The sequence below is a fragment of the Nelumbo lutea genome, chromosome 3 (genome assembly GCF_056320005.1).
Source record: "Nelumbo lutea isolate HS-2025 chromosome 3, American lotus-T2T, whole genome shotgun sequence".
Classification (NCBI taxonomy): domain Eukaryota; kingdom Viridiplantae; phylum Streptophyta; class Magnoliopsida; order Proteales; family Nelumbonaceae; genus Nelumbo; species Nelumbo lutea.
In genome coordinates, this window is record NC_142686.1 from 48,617,972 (window position 1) to 48,636,771 (window position 18,800).

The 18,800-nt window shown below is 38.4% G+C and overlaps 1 pseudogene across 1 annotated transcript; it reads left to right on the forward strand.

Moving 5' to 3' along the window:
• The first annotated feature begins 14 nt into the window (after positions 1 to 14).
• LOC148864821 (pyruvate kinase isozyme A, chloroplastic-like) lies at positions 15 to 14,144 on the forward strand (annotated as a pseudogene). Its single transcript, XR_016108938.1, has 3 exons — positions 15 to 772; positions 1,470 to 1,537; positions 7,617 to 14,144. The product of XR_016108938.1 is annotated as a pyruvate kinase isozyme A, chloroplastic-like (transcript).
• The last annotated feature ends 4,656 nt before the right edge of the window (positions 14,145 to 18,800 follow it).

Sequence of the window (18,800 nt, forward strand, 5' to 3'; positions counted from 1 at the left end):
ATCTTGTAATTTGTCTTCTTACCGTCCACTCCAATCCAGTCCCTCCGGGGCGACTAACTGCAACTGCGAACCTCCAAATCTCTGTGCTGAACTCTCAGCCCTGATTACCGTCTGGGGCCACCCCACCGGAATCCGGCCAATTTTGCATTTTTCTAATTTGTAGACTTTCCGTCGCCGGAAACCCCAGAACCAAACAGGAAATCGACTTCGCGGGAACAATGGCGCAAGCTCTCCATTTCGTGATATCTTCTTCCCAATCATCTAGCGTTTCCTTATCGAAGCTTTCCCTGTCGAAGCCTTCTCAATCTCTTCCCTATCGTTTGATCCCCGTCATCTCTACACGGAAGCCGATATCAGCCATGTCGTCAGATCAAGATTACTCGTCACATCAGGTCTTGATCTCTGAAAATGGAAAAGGAGGGGTTTTGCCGGCTGCATTACCGCCACAAGCGAAGGCGTCGACGGATCCGAGTGCAATCGAGGTTGACGCGGTTTCGGAGGCTGAGCTGAAGGAGAATGGTTTCCGTAGTACGCGGAGGACGAAGCTTGTTTACACGATTGGCCCGGCCTTTTGCGGGTTTGAGCAGCTGGAAGCGCTTGCCGTTGGCGGGATGAACGTGGCGCGTTCACATGTGCCACGGAACGTGCGAGTGGCACCGCGCTGTGATCAAGCGGGTGAGGAGGCTGAATGAAGAGAAGGGATATGCGGTTGCCAGAGGGGAGCAAGATTCGTATGGGAGATCTCGGTGGCGCTGCATCCACCAAGGCTGAGGTATTTAGGACTCAAGTTATTGTTAAATCTTTCATTATATGGTGCAACGGAATTCATTACTAACATGGCTTTTGAATTATTAACTGTTCTTACTCCATAAATGCATTTTGGTTCAAGGAAGTTCTCGTTTTGTAATTTTTTTTGCTTTGATGTATGATTATGGGTCTTTGTCTGTTTGGTTTTTCATGGATGGATATAGTAAAGCATTTGTCTAGTGGATTTACTGTTCTAAATTTAAATTCGAGGAGTGAATTGCTTTATTGAAGAACAAAAGTATGATTAGTCAACAAGTTGAAGGATGTTGGTAATAATTTGATTCAACTTATTTTTGGACTGTATCGTTCCTTCTCAAACTTTTGCAGTAGATCATAGACTTATTAATATAACCACGTAATCTTGAATTTGGTTTTGAAACTTACCAGAGTTGCATTTGTGATGTTCATACCAACTGGTTTTATGGTGAGAAAATCAGGTTACAACTGTTCAATTCTACAAGAAAGTAGAGACCACAGAATCTTTTATAACATGTGCAATATCTATTAAGATGCATTCTTTGCCAAATATGTGTAAATTTCAACAATGTTCAAGTTGTATATGAGTTATCTAACCAAATGTGTTTTAGATATTTCTTAGGTGTTTTGACAGTTATTCTATAAGATGCTTTGTCAATATTTAAGATTTGGTGACTGTTTTGCAGGTTAAGAAAAGTAACGTTTGACTCATGAGAGGCTCTTGCCTCCTAATAATTTCAAAATCAATTGGCAGGTCAGAGGCTTCTCTATACACTTTACATTATGGCTCCAATAATACTGCATTTTTTGTTAAGTGGATTCATTCAATGGATTGTGGTTTCTGTAGTTCCAGTATTTAGTTTGTTTAAAATATTTGAGTTTATGCTTTAGGTTATTGAGGTTTCTAATTTTGGGCTTGCCAGAGTTTAAGCTCAATCGAGATCCATGACTGCAACATATCTCAGATGGCTCTCTAGAGTTAGTCATTTTTAGTAAAAAGTTCAAAATTTAAAAACATTTTTCACTACAGGTTTACTAGATTTTGATGTACATGTTAGACTACTTAAGTATCAGATTGCTTTCTCCTTCCTAGAATTCACTTACCACTGTTTTTTTTTTCACGTTGGAGATACTGGAAGCTTCTGGTTTTGCCTTGTTGGCCAAGGACTGGAGGATACAAATGAAATTGGGACCAAAATTATTTTGGAATGCATGGAATCCAATGCAAGTTGATGCATACGAAAGGGAGGGAGATTTCGGAGTCTATCCAAATAACCTCTTTCTAGATTCATGTAATTAAATGTCCACCTATGAGTTCTGAATGTGCCAACTTGTCTTAATGTAATGTGTTTAAATTCCACTCTCTTGGTTTCCCCCACTTACCATTTCTGAACTGGGGATTATCCTAAAGATTCCCACTTCCTAGACAATCCATCTAACGTGTTCAAACCACAGATTGGACCTATGGAAGCTTATCATCAGAAAAATGTGTCCTACAAGTTCCAGTCCACCTAATAGAAGGCCCCGTTTGGCATGTCTTTCTGTGCGGTCTTCTGGCTGCTTACAAAATGGGAAGACTGAAAATCGGTCTATTCCTGTTTGGCACGCGGAAAATCTCACCGCCAAAAGACGGGGCACCGAAAAGACACGGGAAGCCATTTTGGGCTGATTTCGGAAAGGTCCAAATGAAGCTTCCCGTGTCTTCCACGTTTTAATCTCATGCGGAAAGACCCGAAATGATGCATGGAAAGATGCACATCTGCCAAACGGTCTTCGGGTTGCCCAGATCTTATGACAAAAGTTCAATGCGTCTATTGACTGTCAGAGCTACAAGAAGATCTTCTCAAAAGGACTTGCCAAGCAGGCCCGAAGTTGTTGCCAAAATCTTGTGGTATAAGTTTGAAGAATAATATTATAATTCTTTGAAACACATATGGTTTCATGTTTACATTCCTTTCTTTCTCTGTTTCTCATGAACCATTTCCAGTACAAAAACATTTGGTTTATTTTTCTTATAAAAAAAAACATTTGATTTATTTCATTTCAGACAACACATTTGATTCACCAAAAATTATATGCTTCAACCCATAATTGGGTCACAATTTTCTATAAATCCCAGTGCCTTGAAATTTCAATTCCATGCTTCTTTTCGCTCTTTTAAGCTCTTGCATAACCATCATGAAGTTTTGCCACATGATGCACTATTCACATGAAGATTAATCATGTTCCCTTCCGGTATTGCTTCCTCTATGGAAGGATTGAATATTTTTACTTCCTATGGTTAGGAAACTGAATATGTTGCAAATATATGCATCCTCACCACATAAGTTTCACTTATGTCACGAAGCATATGGCTAGGAACTTGCTTCCTATGGCTAGGAACTTGTTCAAGCAGAGGAAACAAGATGACATATTGTTGGTTCTAGATAATGTTTGGTCTGAAACAATTACCGAGAAACTTGATTTCAAAATAGAGGGGTATAAAATGCTGGCCATATATAGAACTGAATTTAATTCATTTAGGACCACATATTTTTTGAAGATGTTGAATGACAAACATGCCATGACTCTTTTGTCACGAAGCATTCCCACAAGATGAGGATGGGAATAGTGGGAGGCCAAAAGATGAATTTATAGAAAATGTGCTTTATCTATTTGCACCTATGTCGATCATATGCACTAGCGTATAACTTTTACACTTGTCTCTCAAATATATGAATATAAGTATGCATGCACATACAGAGGAAATTTTTTTCCATCTACACAAGCATAATGCACAAATACATTTTGAATTCTTACCAGATGAAGTTATGAGGCCACTATTACACAACCTGAATCAGAATACTTGGAGGAAACAAGTGAAAGTCAAAGTAGAATGTAGGGAGAAGTAACCAAAGAATAGCAAAATTTGCTTGCTAAGCTTTTATTCGAAGAGATAATAATTAGGTCCTTTGTTTATACTGAAAAGTTTCTGCTAATAGAGAGTTTTGCTTTCCTTGGATTTTATGCTTTTACTAATTCAGCGAATTTTGTGGTGGCTGCAGATGGCATGGTTTGTAAAGTATGAAACTTAAAAAATCATCAAAAAAAAAGTATACTTTTGAAACAAAAATGGGTTCAATTCTACAAGCCATTCTTTTTTGCCAAGGCTCAAGGGTGGAAGACTTCGATTATACAAACATTTTAGGATGGTTGTAATGGAAGGGAATATAGTATTCCTTCGTTCAATTACTATAGGACAAATACCAACACATTTTCATTTTGATTTCTTACATCTCTTGTCTTATTTGAATATAAAGCATTTATTTTCTAGCTTTTGAATATAAAGCATCTTCAGGAGATCATGCTTACGGATAGGAGGGGGTGCTTAGGGATGTTGAGGGCAGCTTAAATGCTTTATATTCAGGCCCAATTTGTGTAAGAGATCTTTTAAGGGCTGAAGTCATGGCAATGCTTGAGAGAGTATAAAGGGAAAGAAATTTGAATATTAGGAAACTAATCATTTAAGGAGATTCCGAGCTGGTTATGGATTGGCTACAAGGTGAGGAGGCAAAATTGTGGATTTACAATAATGAAAAAAAAAAAAGGAATTCAAATGGCGGACAAAAGACATAGAAGTGAGGTTGCATTGGGTTAAAAGAAGTGCTAATTCAATTATCAAAAAAAAAGAAGTGCTAATTCCCAAAAATGGGGTGGGAAGGGATCAACTTTTTTGGTGCAATTGTAAAAGAAAGAGTTTGATAAGAGAGTTTATCTCTCTATGACCATATTCTCAATTTGTATTCACTGTTTTTCTCCATTAATGAAATTCACAAATCACAGTTACTGATCAAGAAAAGTTCTTTCCATATCCCTTTGAACCATTAAATGCAAAATTAAGCTTGTGGACAAATGCCTTAGAAACAAGAGGTTTTAAAGCAAGTAGGACTAAAACAAAATATATGGCATGTAAATATAATAACAATGGGAGTGCAAATCAGGGTATACTTAGGATTGGAGACCAAGAGATAATAACTCAATGTGGCCTTTTTGAGTATCTTGATTCAATAATTCATAACAAGGAGAGGTTGACAAGGATGTTTCCTATATAATTAGAGTGGGATGGGCAAAATGGAGGGGGTGCATCTGAAGTCTTACGTGATAAGCAAATATTATTTAGACTAAAAGGAAAAACAAGGGAAAGTTTGAGGAGGGTGTCCATGTCACCAATAGAATTAGAACTGGATGGGCAAAACGGAGGGGTGCATCTGAAATCTTACGTGATAGGCAAATAATATTTAGACTCAAAGGAAAATTCTATAAAACACGTGTAAGGCCAGCTATATTGTATGGTGTAGAGTGTTGAGCAGTCAAGAAACAGCATGTCCAGAAAATGGGTGTGACAGAAATGTGTATGCTAAGATGGATGAGTGGAAAAACTAGAAATGATGGGATAAAAAATGAAATCATTAGTAACTAGGAACTCGAGTATCTCCAATAGGTGAAAAAATGAGAGAAAGTAGACTAAGATGTTTTGGGCATGTGTATAGAAGACTACCAACAACACTTGTAAGAAGTGATTTGTCACAAGTCGAAAGGGCTAGTAGGGAAAGGGTTAGACCAAAAAGCACATGGGATAGTAAGAAATGATGTAAGTGCCAATAATTTAACAAATAACAATGGATATGGCATTAAATAGAATGGACCGGAAAAATAGGATTCATGTAGCCAACCCCATATAGTTGGGGTAAGGATTGGATAATGATGGCTTCTGAAATGCATAAAAAGCTGACATTCTATGGGCAGTTTGGGAAGAAAGCAATGCAAGAATATTCAAGGGGTAGGTGGTAGGGACGAGCCTAACATGAGGACTGGGTGCCTTCAAGCTAAATGGGGAATGCGAATGAAACAGGATAGGCAGTAAAGCTATCTAAGCTGGGTGTTTTCTATTGTAAATAAGGAGTAAGTGGTGTGGACCAGCCTAATATGAAGGTTTTTGAACCTTCAATATAGTATTTTTTTAATGACCATTGTTAATAAAGTTATATGTTGCCCATCAAAAAGTGAAAAAAAAAACATGTGAATCCTTCCTAATGGCCTCTCTAACAAGGATCCTTCTCATTCCCTTTTTATGTTTTGATAAGAAATGGATCTCTTGTATTAATTAGAATAATGATTTCAAATTTTACAACTCACATTCACCTCAAGAGCTATTCCCCATATCACATTATTCATACAACTAAGCCCAGAAAAAGTTGTTCCTAGATTCCCCTTGTTTGGCTAATGTGTCAGCCAAACCATTTGCTGATCTGTTGACCCATCTAAAATTAGCCTCTACCTCTCTTGCTAACTTCCTAATTTCCCTCGTAGTCTATCCATATCCGTACACCCAAGAACCTTGGCTGTTCTGAACCCCACTTCTAACATAGAGTCCACTTCAACTTGTCTGAAGTTTAGCTGCTTAGCAAGCTTCAGACCTTGCAACAATGCTGATATTTCTGCTGACAAAGAGTCTCTATATCCTATTGGGCCTGAGAATAGTGCAACAATTGATCCATTCCTATCCTTGAATGCTCTCCCCTTTTGCTCAATTGACCAGGGTTTCCAGTTGAGCTTTTGTCAAAAAATTAATTTTGATCCTGCTTTTTTTCTGGAAGGATCCAATGGTTCTTGAATTGCCATCTTCAAAGTGGATGAAGTTGGTATCACTGCCCAGACTCTAATGAAATCATCCACTTTATAGTCATTGAAAATCTCCACTGTCTTGAGCCAGTGGATTTACCTTCAGCTTAATGCTTTCTGTTAGAGCTTCCAACATTCTTTCTTGCCCCTTAAAAACCCTATTATTTCTTTCTTCCCACATTGCCCATAGAATTACAGCACTTGTTGCTCTCCACATCACCTCCCTCTTCTGTTAGACCTTTTTCATTTTGTGAAACTTCTAACATGAACTTATCGTATTTGCAAAACCAGTATTGTATGAGATTAACATAGATAGCTTGTGGTAAACTTCACCAAATTCCATCAAGTTGAATTTTGATGGATATAGTTTGGGAAACCCAGTGGCCTCTGGTAGATGGTTTCTTTAGAGACCGCCAAGGTGACATCTTGCTGTTATATACTGGTCCTGTAAGCTATGAAACTCAACAAGGGCTGAACTTTTGTCTTTTCTTGAAGGTTTAAAACTTGAGAAGTTAATGAAAATAAATAATGTTACAGTGGAAGGGGTTCCAAATAGTGGTGGGATGGATGCAAGGACTCATCCAATGATCATGGCAGTATGGACATCCCTTAAGGAAAACTAGATTCCTGGAAAGATCTCAAAATGTAACTTTTTTAATGGATAAGGAAATCAGCCAACACCAAGGCTGATAGTCTTGCTATGGGGGACCAAACAGAAATGAGTTGTATACTTATATTATGGTCCTGAACCCTCAGATCAGAGGTCTGTAATATTTTTGTTCTGAACTGTTGGTGGGGAAGAGCTGAAAGGTTGTCCTTTAAAATTCCATTGAAGGTGCTTAAGATCATCTTCTGAAAAAACTATTTTCAGATTTTACTTGCACTGGGCCACTCATAATGATCTTGACAATATAATAATAGCCCAGTCATGCAAATGATACAATGCATGATGCATGGATATGACTTGTTTGTGTGAAAGATGGTGAGATGTGGACATTCACCATCCAAGAATTTGGTTCATCTCGTCCAGAGCATACATAAATGTGAATTATGATGGATTTGCTGAAGGTTATAAAAGATCAATTCTTTGATTACCCATATTGTTATATTTGTGAATATATTGAAAAAAAAAATATCTATTTGAATTGTAAACAAGCATAGATGTGATACAGATGTGAAAGTGGATGATGAACTCCTTGTGGATGGAGGAATGGTTAGGTTTGAGGTGATTGAGAAGATTGGTCCAGATATCAACTGCCGCTGTACTGATCCTGGGCCATTGTTACCATGTGCTAATTTGACCTTCTGGCAGGATGGAAGTCTGGTTCATGAACGTAATGCAATGCTCCCAACAATTTCTTCTAAGGCCAGTAGCTGTCATCCTCCCCTTCCCCCCAAAGAAAATAAAAAGAAATTTGAAAGTGAAATGTGAAAGTTAATTGTTCTTCATAAAGCTTGTTTCCTGACTATTGTGTATCAGTGTGATACTGAGGTTCACTAATGAATTGTCTATCATAAGCATTTGCTTCTCATAGTATATGTTGTTAGAGTTCACGTGCATCAGTTATTGCATTAAAGATCATGTAATGCCTTCCATACATAATTGATGAACTGTACACTCTTTGCATTGGATTAGGCCTCCTTTGTAATTGTTTAAAATTTTCAATAATATTTTTCATGCCAAGACTGAGTTACTTTTTCTGGTAATTCCAAGAGCTGGTAAATAGCATATGCAATACTCTAGCAAGGAAGGGGTTACAACTTACAAGGGACTTGTTTTGGTGGCATCTGGTCTCGGGCTAACTTGTAAGGTTGCTCTTAGATTGTTGTGCCATGGCAAGGTAAGTGCTGTTTGTGCTCGACCCCTTATTACCCATCACTTTTGAAAGAGCTTTTTTGTTTCATATTTGATTTTATTTTTTTGTTCATTCTTGCTGATATACAAAAAAACGGGTCTTGCGTGTCAAGCATATGACCAAGGCTCTATTGTACATTATGGTCTCATTTGTAGCATTAGTATACACTTTTTTTAGTATCCTTATACTTTTACAGGACTGGCTGGACATTGATTTTGGGATTACAGAGGGTGTTTCATTGCAATTTCATTTGTCAAGTCTGCTGAAGTGATCAATCATCTTAAAAGTTACATTGTAGCACGGTCCTGTGATAGGTAAATATTTGCTATTCATCAAAAATAGGTAATTATTTTCTCTAACCAGAATGGGAGCTAGATCATTAAAACTTGCATTTATGAAACTTTGAACTTCTGTGTTTTGTTGTTTACAATTGATTAGAGGCCTTTCAGGTTGTTGAATGTTTGCACTTATAGTAAAGCTAAGGTAATTTTAAAGCTAATAGGTTTTGACAATTAACCAGGAGAAAGATGCTAATCTCTTTCTATTAAAAATTTGTCACCTCAATCTTCATTTCCCATTTTCTTATATTCAATATAATCATCGTCAAGTAACTGCCTTTCAAAGATTGGATGATTGCAACTATCACAATGGCCTTCGCATTATCTCTTGCTGGATCAGTAAGATCATTTCAGACCTCTATGCTGTGTTTGGATTTGGTGGAAATGAAATGTGGGATGTAGATAGAAAATTGAATCAACTACTTTCAGGATTTTGCTGCTTGTCTTCAAGGATAAAGGGAATATGGCAGAATCCCTTGTGGATGAACCACCAGTGGTCCAACATTGGCAAAGAAATGGCCATGTGGCAGATCAGAACTGTTTACTTGAATGATTTGGCACCAAATATCCCTCTCAATTTTCAGGAGAATCCTTCCCCTCCTGTTAGCCGCATGTCACTCGAGTCCATTGAAAATTTTCAAGTAGGCTTATGAAGCTTTGGATTGTCACAACTCTGATGGGCACCAAACTTTACAGCTAAAGGCTTTGATATGAGTGCTCCTGGTCTGTTACGAAGCAATGAATTGACCAAATCAGATTTGCTAATCTTTAGAGGTCTAGTCTTTCCAAAACCTGTTGATTCTTCACTTACATCCTGTATTTCCACTTCCACCACCCAAATCCAAAGACAGGCTTAGGGAAATCTGCAAATGTATTGTGCTTCTGATTATTATATTGGAAAGTCCAATTGGTTTTCTGTAGTGAAATTGTTGTCATTGAAAAAGTAGAAATCACCGATTGTAGATTTAGTTGAATTTCTTGTGAAAGGAAAAGGGGAGGAAGATAAAGATTTCAGTAGTAGAGAAGAAAAGAGAGGGAGAAAAGAGTAAGAAGTCAACCAAGATTCTTGAATTAACCCTAGCCGCCAACCCCTCATTATATTTATATTTAACTTAAAGGATGAGATATTACAAGGATGCCCTTAGTAGGGCAGCTACTAATGTAGCTGAACAGTCACAACTTTAAAACATAAACTAATGGGCCTAAAGCACAACAACTTCCTAATTAAAGCACACAACAAATTAGTGCTCAATCTAGGAACATGAAGGACTGAGGGTAGAGAAATAGAATCACTAATCTTGATAGATCCCTTCCCAGCAATAGGAACATGGGATCCATCAGCTGTGGAGACCCTATCTCTACCAGAACAGAGCTAGTAAGAAGAAAAAATAGTAGAGCTATGGGTCATGTGCTCTGAGGCTCCAGAATCTATAATCCAAGGAGGTCCCTCCTTACCTGAAGTAGAAACATAATTTGCAGTGACGTGTGAACTACCTGTGTGAGCAAAGGCAGTAGAGTGGACTCCACCAGTGCCACCTGTCCCTTGTTGTCCGCTTGTTGCTGAACTGGAACTGGCTGTATTCTACTGGTTCAAAAGTTGCCCATACCTCTCAAGTTCGGCCCTTACTGCAGCAGCTGCAACAGACTCCAAAGCAGTTGTAGTAGGAGGGGCGGGAATGTCACCAATAACTGCCATGTGTTTATTTCCCTTCTTATTTTTCAGTCTAGTCAGCACAAGATTTGGGTGAAGCTTCCAGCAAGTATCTCTTATGTGTTTAGGCTAATTACAGTAGTCACAGATCAAATCTCTTTTATCTTCCTTCTTGATTTCACTACCACCCCGATCTCCACTTTGTTTAGGTTTCACAGTACTCACCATGGCAGACTGATCAGAAACTGGATTTTTCATCATCACATCTCTCCTGCTCTCCTCCCTTAACACAAAGGCATATGCCTGGGACTCTGGGAGAGGGCAACACTGTCCCTGGAAAGATGTTGTCTTGCAATATCATACTCAGGATTAAGGCCAGCAAGAAATTCAAACACCCTATACTTCTTTAGATGTTTCTGATAGGTAGTTGCATCCTTAGTGGTTTCCCAAGCAAATGTCTCTAAATGGTCAATTTCCTGCCACAGGGTTTTAAGGGCTGAAAAATAGGCTGCAATATGTTTATCTCCCTGCCTTGTAGAAATAATCTGATTTCTCAACTGATAAGCCCTAGCAACATTCTCCCTCTGTGAATAGGTTTCTGCAACCCCATCTCATATTTCCTTAGCTGTATTTGCCCATAAAAAAATTTTTACCTATATGGGGCAACATGGAATTACACAACCAAGTCATCACCATATAATTCTCCTGTACCCACCGGGAGTTGCTAGTTTCGGGTTTCACTCTCACCAGTGATATACCCTAATTTCCCACGAGCACCAATGGCCATCTTTGCAGATTGTGACCATTCTAAGTAATTTGCACCATCCAACCTAATTGTAGTAATGGTCCCGGTCCCATAAAGGTCTCCAGCACCTCCTCCCACTAGTCCCATTTCACTCCCAGGCTTATTTTCAACTCCGTGACCCTCCATGCTTCTCAAAAAATGTAAAGAGAATAACCGAAATATGTAACAAGATCAAACGAAACACTTCTGGAACCAACAACACCTTTTTGGTGTCCTAGACTGTCTTCCCACAAAAGATTCCTTTTTTTGTGGGATGGGAGAAGAGAGAGAAGAGGCAACCGCTCTCTCTAAAAGCCTCCAAATCAGGCAGGACTTGAATCGCCCCTTACAGAAAACTCCAAGGAACCCTAAAAAATTAGGGCGCCACTTCCTAGGTCAAAATTGAAGAATCCAACAGAAACAGGACTCTTCCCCTTTCTCTAGTTTTTCCTGATTTTGATGAGAAACCCTAGATCAGCTACAGGGCACACAGATCCACCAAAAAAATCCAAAAACTGGGCTTACCTAAGAACTTCAATCAGCCTCTTAAATCACCATGCAGTCGACCAATCTAGGGCTGCATGAGGAAACAACTCAATGAACCTTCGGCCTGCTTTGATACCAAGTAGAAATCACTCATTGTAGATTTAGTTGAATTTCTTGTGAAAGGAAAAGGGGAGGAAGATAAAGATTTCAGTAGTAGAGAAGAAAAGAGAGGGAGAAAAGAGTGGGAAGTCAACCAGGATTCTTGAATTAACCCTGGCCGCCAACCCCTCATTATATTTATACTTAACTTAAAGAATGAGATATTACAAGGATGCCCTTAGTAGGGCGGCTACTAATGTAGCTGAACAGTTACAACTTAAAAACATAAACTAATGGGCCTAAAGCCCAACAACTTCCTAACTAAATAGCTTAAAATAAGAATAAAAAACAACTAGGCCCAACTCAACAGAAAAGATAGAGAGTAGACTCCTTGAAGAACTTGGAAGAGATCATCCAGATATCAGATGGAGCCATGGTGGCAAGAGGAGATCTAGGTGCTCAGATCCCATTGGAGCAAGTCCCATCAGCCCAACAAAAGATAGTCAAGTTATGCAGACAGCTAAACAAGCCTGCCATTGTTGCCTCTCAGGTTCTCGAGTCAATGATTGAATACCCTACACCCACAGGAGTTGAAGTAGCGGATGTTTCTGAAGCAATTAGACAGCGGGCAGATGCTTTGATGCTTTCTGGTGAGTCTACAATGGGTCAGTACCTAGAGAAAGCTTTGACAGTACTGAGAAGTGTCAGCCTGAGAATTGAAAGGTGGAGGGAAGAGAAACACCATGAAGGTATGGAATTCCCCAGACATCTCTGCTTCATTGGCAGACAGGATTTCAGAGGAGATATGCAAGTCTGCTGCTAAGATGGGTAAGCCTTCTGGGTATACGATTCAATCCTGCTATAAATTTAGAAATCTATAGTACATTACCTTTTTCATATATTGGAAAGGAAATCTAAATCTAGATAGCATTGGCTGTTAGAGACCAACTTTTGGCATGTCTAAAATAGGGTCCCAGAAGAAAACCCACTGCCAAAGCCCACCTATCTCCTGTGGATGCATGATAAACCCTGTCTGAGCCCATTGAAATGGTGCTTTAGGTAGGTTCCTGGTCCAGGAATTTTGACATTATCCCATGAAGGGGAAAAATTCAATAATAATTTGTTTATGGGATAGGGGGAGTAAAGTTCCACAGACGGATATTGTTGTGCAGAAAGTCATACAGGGAAAAGACGGATTGGAATTGAAGCTTTCTAAAAGCTTTAGATTGAATCCCTTTTAGCTCCTTTAATAAGCATGTATCTGATTGACTTGAAATGTGAATGGGTTTTTATCTGAAAAAATGTCGATATTTCTTTCATGGCATATACTCTCTCTGAAGTGGACATTAAGATCTTTTCTCCAGTAAGAGCTTCATTTGGGCTACTCTGTCAAGGGCCATTACCCTATGTTGGTCCTGGCTATCAAGGGTCTTGGGAGGGGTGTACTGAATATTGACATAACTTTTACATAATTTATAGAGTTGCTCTACTCTGTTAGCTGTTCCATAGTTATCAGATATGAGTATATGACTTTAAACAGACATTAGCATATTCCCACCAGGGAAGGAATCAACAAACTTTATTTGGTGTGTACCTAATTGAGTAAATCAGTATTGCTTTATCTAGGGAGGAATAAAACTTAGGTTAGTTCCTAATAATTCATGCTTTATGGAAGAAAATGTCAAGTTTGTAGTGTATATTTGCATTTTATTCTTTTTTTTAATAAATAAGTGCACCACCAAGTTCCAATAAAAAAGAATTTTGAACCGAAGGCTAGATGGTTGCTGAAATAAACAGCTTTTTCTTATTGTCAGTATCATGTGCAAAAAAGTTGGGTAAAACAAATCCCATGGTTCTTGTTGATTTTAATGGTGTGGTAATCTGTTATTTTATTTGTAATCATTATTGTTGAAGTGCTCTTGCTGCTTTGATGCTTGATGGGTATGGACCTGTTTGATGAGGGTAGAATTGTGATCTTAGCCAACAATCCAGATGTGGATGCACTTTTTGTTTATACAAAGACAAGTCACATGGCGTCTCTCCTTGTCACACTGCCGACCTGACTTCCTAATCTTTGCTTTTACAACAACTTCAGTAAGGAGGCGTCTGAACCTTCAATCAGGTTTAATACCATTCCGTTTGAGCTTCTCTAATGATATGGGGAGCAACCTCAATAGACCCTTCTCCTTTCTAAAGGCAAGGGGGATGATCCAGTCCAGTGACCTTGTCATAGCTCTCTCCGATATGTTGCAATCCATTCAAGTGATCACGTCCCTTGAAGAACAGATCTTCACTTGGAAGTTTGAAGTGTTTCTCTCTTTTGATTATGATTTACTAGGGTTTGATAATTATTTGAGGTTAGGAAATTATGTGTTTAATAACAACAGTCAATTGAAGATTCAACAACTTGGTTGTTGCTAGAAACTCGGAGAGAGAAGCTGTCTTTGGTCAAATCCAATAATCTTGAAACTGATGTGCAACCCCAATTGTACTCATGGTTCAAAGTATCGATACGATATGCCCAATACGAAGTGTATCATATCGTATCTTTTGAAAAAGATACAGTCCGAAATGCCTGTTTCCAGGTGTTTCGGACCCCCAATTTTTTTTAATAATAAAAAATATCTAAGCTTTCCAAAAAATTAAACTTTTGAAAAAAAAACTAAAAAAAAAATATGTATCGGCTCTTTCTAAGTACCGATATGATACGATTGTAGTATATCTGGCTAAATGTGATAAGGATGATCAAATCCAATAATCTTGAAACTGCAATCTCATATAGCTGCAATGGAAAAGACCTTCAAAGATCAGAAATACAAGCAAATATTCTGGTATCCTTTTCTATCCATCTGAAAATTGCAAAGATGTATTCACACTTCTGTATCTAAATGGAAAGGTTTTATTATTTATTCTGTTTTCTTTTTTATTTTAATTTTGGTGAAGGAATTGGATTGATAAATTGTTGAACCTCAACATCATCCAATAATAACAAGAAACAGTGCACCACCCAACCAAAGAGGTTAAACCTTGCCATTTTCTTTACAAAGGACCTTTCTTCTGTGTTCAGACACGTTACTACGTGCCCACTGGCTTATCATGCCACTACCATTTAGGCCTACATGTAATGATCGGTGGTCCTACTAGGGCTGGTAGCCAACACCTGAATCAAAGAGTGGCGTTAAATGCAGGTCAGCCTTCACGTGAAATAGAAGGAATTCTGGAATTGACTCTCCCTCCCTCCCCGCCCTTCTCTCTACACCCATTAGCCCCAGGTCACTAAGTTGTGTTTGATTTGTCCTTTGGTCTTATCGTTGACAGTCAGACAGCCAGTTCATCACTTACGTTGTGTTTGGTTTGAAGGAAAAGGTAGGGAAACCTATGCAAGCACATCCTTAAAAGCCTATTTTCTCTTTAATGCTGTGTTTGGTTTGTATAGGTTTTCCTACCTCCCTCCATTTTCCTACCATTTCCTTCAAACCAAATATACATGTACCCTTAAAAGCTTGCTTTTTCTGAGTTTCGACTGCCAAGTATAATGTACAAGTAACTGTCAATTTGACAGAAGGATCTCAAAACGAAAAGGGATAAGTGTACTGCAATTCACCTCAGAAATCTGAATTGCAGCCCCTTCTTAGTCTACTAGTAGCCCCCCTATAAATCTCATTTTTCCTGTGAATTTGGCATCAATCTATGGGCAGGATTCAGTCCACCCCTAGTAAGTGGCTGGTTTTAAATCTTGAATATGAAAGGTTGGTAAAAATAATAGCTGGTTTGTCGACCTCTTTCTAAGGATGAGAGCAGGCTCTCAACCCCTTCAAAGAAGGACCTTGGAAAAAGAGTTGGTTTACTTGTTGAACATGAAAATTAGACAAAAGCGTTTTCCGGTTTGTTGGCTTTTCATTCAAGAATGAATGAACTCAACCCCTTCAAAGAAGAGGAAGATGGCATTCATAATTGGTGTAATTTCTCTGTATGAAAATTAATGGATCATTTAATGTATTTGGATTACATAATGCAAATCTAAATGCAAATTGTCTTTTATCCATAAAATATATAAATGGTTCGTTGCGCCCTGAGTTCTTGACTTCAGAGCAACAAGATGGGCACCATCAAGCCTTGCTTTCAGCTTAACCCAACAAATTGACTGACTAGTGACCACTGCATTGATATTTGATTCCGAAGTGCAAAATTAACAGATTGAACAAACCATAGTTTGAACTTTGAACCAAGAGAATAGTAACTGAGTAAGTGTTAGGTTTGTACCCAAGACACCCAATTCTCAACTGTCTACTCTCAAGGCGATCCTGTTTACGGTTCACACTAACCTTTCTTGACATCATCACCCTTTGGTCTTCCTACATTCTGATATTCAAATTCCACCCAGAAAACACAAATCATGGAGTTGTCGACACTTTCTACAAATTGCTCTTGCGTTCTAGTTTGGGTTAACATGACGGGCTGGCTGTATGGGTCCTCTATGGAATGGATCAGTTTGTGTTATAGCCTTGTGGGAAAAGTTGGTTGGCCTGGGGGCTCGAGATCTTCAACAATGCACATTTAGGAAACAGATGATTGATGCTTAAATAACTCGTGCACTAGTACTGCCAAATTCATGGTGACAAGATGAGAACTTCTCATGTAGAAGTTCGGTCTCTGAATAGACCACCTGCAAAATCCGGGTCCAAAACTTGGTGAGTCTGTTCTTGCAAAATTTCGATTATACAGAACTGTTGGAGCACACGGGTAAAGATATTTTCGGCGTTGATCCAACGGTTCAAATCTGCCACATGGTGTGGCCTTATTAGACCACCACAGGTGACTCAAAAGATGGTGAGCAAGGAAACCTTGATCCCAAATTGAAGCTAAGTTTATTGGGTAAAGCATGAATTCAAGGCAGAAATCTAACAATTAACCCAAGGTCCACAATCCAGAGGCCGGTGGGAACTAGGCCTGAGATCTGCTTAGCCTATTTGGTTGATAGTTAACAAACAGGGATTTCTTTGGATGCAACCCAAGTCTTTGCATTTAGGTTCTGTTCATTTTTTGGTAAGTTACTTATCTGGGTAAATGCATTTACCCATGTTCCTTTATTTCTCAGTTAAATAAGACAATGACCATTTTAGGCATAAATGTCATTATTAAAATGGATATTTTTGTCCCATCCAAGTGCTGCGCTGGCAACTTTCCTCAGATGGGGAAATTATTTACCCACCTGGGAGAAGGGTATCACTTACCCAGGAAAATAAATGTTCCCTGGTCCCCACATAAATCTGAAAAAAAACAAAAAAAACATGGGTTTCTTGGTCAATGGGAACCAAAATCCCATTGACCAACTTTCTCCCCTTTCAAAATCCAAAAAAAAAGGAACGCCCCCTTAATGTTCTAGTGATCCTGAAAACCGATATATATCATATGATGCAATACATATAGAAACTTTGAACCATGGTTAATTTAGAACCAATGACAGGTCCTAACTTTTCCATAAGGTCCGATGTGATAGATGATCAAATACTGTAAAACTTCATCTTCAATGCCCTGGTCTTGTTAGCCAGGAAACATTGAATAAGACTTGGAAGGGACATGAAAGTAAATGCAACAACTATTGTACACTATTGCTGTATCTGATTAGTTTGGTGGTTACTTTCAATGCAAGAATAGGAAGGGAATAAACATAAAGTGCCCAGTGTGAGAGAATATATACAGAGAAAACACAAAGTTGCTCATGTAGTTCAGAATTCTAGAGATAAATTTCTTTGTTGTCATTCCACTAGAGGCTTTCCTTTGATGAGTAGGGTTAGAGTATGAGGATGCAGTTTACTTTACTGTATGTGCAAATTTTCTCATACAAAAAATGGGGGAAATAGAGAATAACTTTAAATTATCTTTCAAAGTTATTTTCTATTAAAATAAATATCTAAGATAATGTATAGAGAAATTTTTTACCAAGTCAACATTTCTAACAACCAGTCAACCCAAAACTGTATTGCTGGCCCAAAATTGCCATGAATAACCAAGATTAGTAAAGGGTCCATAATTTCATTGTTATTTTTTTCTTTGATGCTTTAACTTCTCATTAGTTAAGTGGCATGTGTACATGAAGAGAGAGAGAGAGAGAGAGAGAGATGGTGAGGCCAAGGCAAAAATGCAAAAACAGGGCTATTATTGATCATTAAAAACCAACTTGTCATGGATTTGATCATTCGATTTGTTTTATTCATTTTCATCATCATCATTCATCAGTAGACCCTCTACCCCTCCTCCCCCACTTCAATCTTATATCTGATCCACCTCATTCATCAATACATGACTCGTTAAACTATGACCCTATCGGCCACCAACCAACTCTATCATACATTAACTAATCATACCCAGTTGAAAACTATATAAGAAGTAACATTGTACCTGCCAAATACATTAATCAATCCACCATTGAAATTGTACCCTAAACTGCCCTGGAAAAAGGACCCTCATCTAAAGAGCACACAAGGGTATATGCCCTACAGATGACTAAAGCTAAAATAACACTAAGATAAAAGCCCTAAACAAGAACCCAACCATCATAATCCGATAGAGATGATGATGTTGGAGGGGATTGAATCATCTTTAGCTTTAGACCAGCCTTTATGGATGTGACTCAAAGGAAACTCTATTAAGGAAAATTTGCTTCATGTGGGTTATACCCAAGAGACAATTTTTTTTCTTTTCCAAAGAATGAGGGTCCATTTGGTTCCAGATGGAATCAGAATCGGAATTGGAATGGTCTATCCCCATAGTCTGCTTGGTTCAGACTTCAGACAGGAATGGGAATGAAACTATAATCAATAGGAATAAAATTTCATTTCTAAGGGAGGGGCAGGGAACGGCCATTTCCTCAAATGAGGGAATGTCATTCCAGCAAGAATGGAAATGGAATTCCAATTTCATCCAACCAAACAGTTGAAATTAGAATAGTCCACTCCGATTCCGATTCCATACCCCTATTCCTGCAAACCAAACGAGGCCTGAATTTATGGAATTAATTTTGAGGTGAGAAAGGAGGAGAGATAGCTAGAACCTGACTACTTCAAAGTAGACTACCAAATCTCATAAGAAACTGGGTTTTGGTAGGGCAGCAAATGGGGATCTTTTCTGAGTTTTGAGTG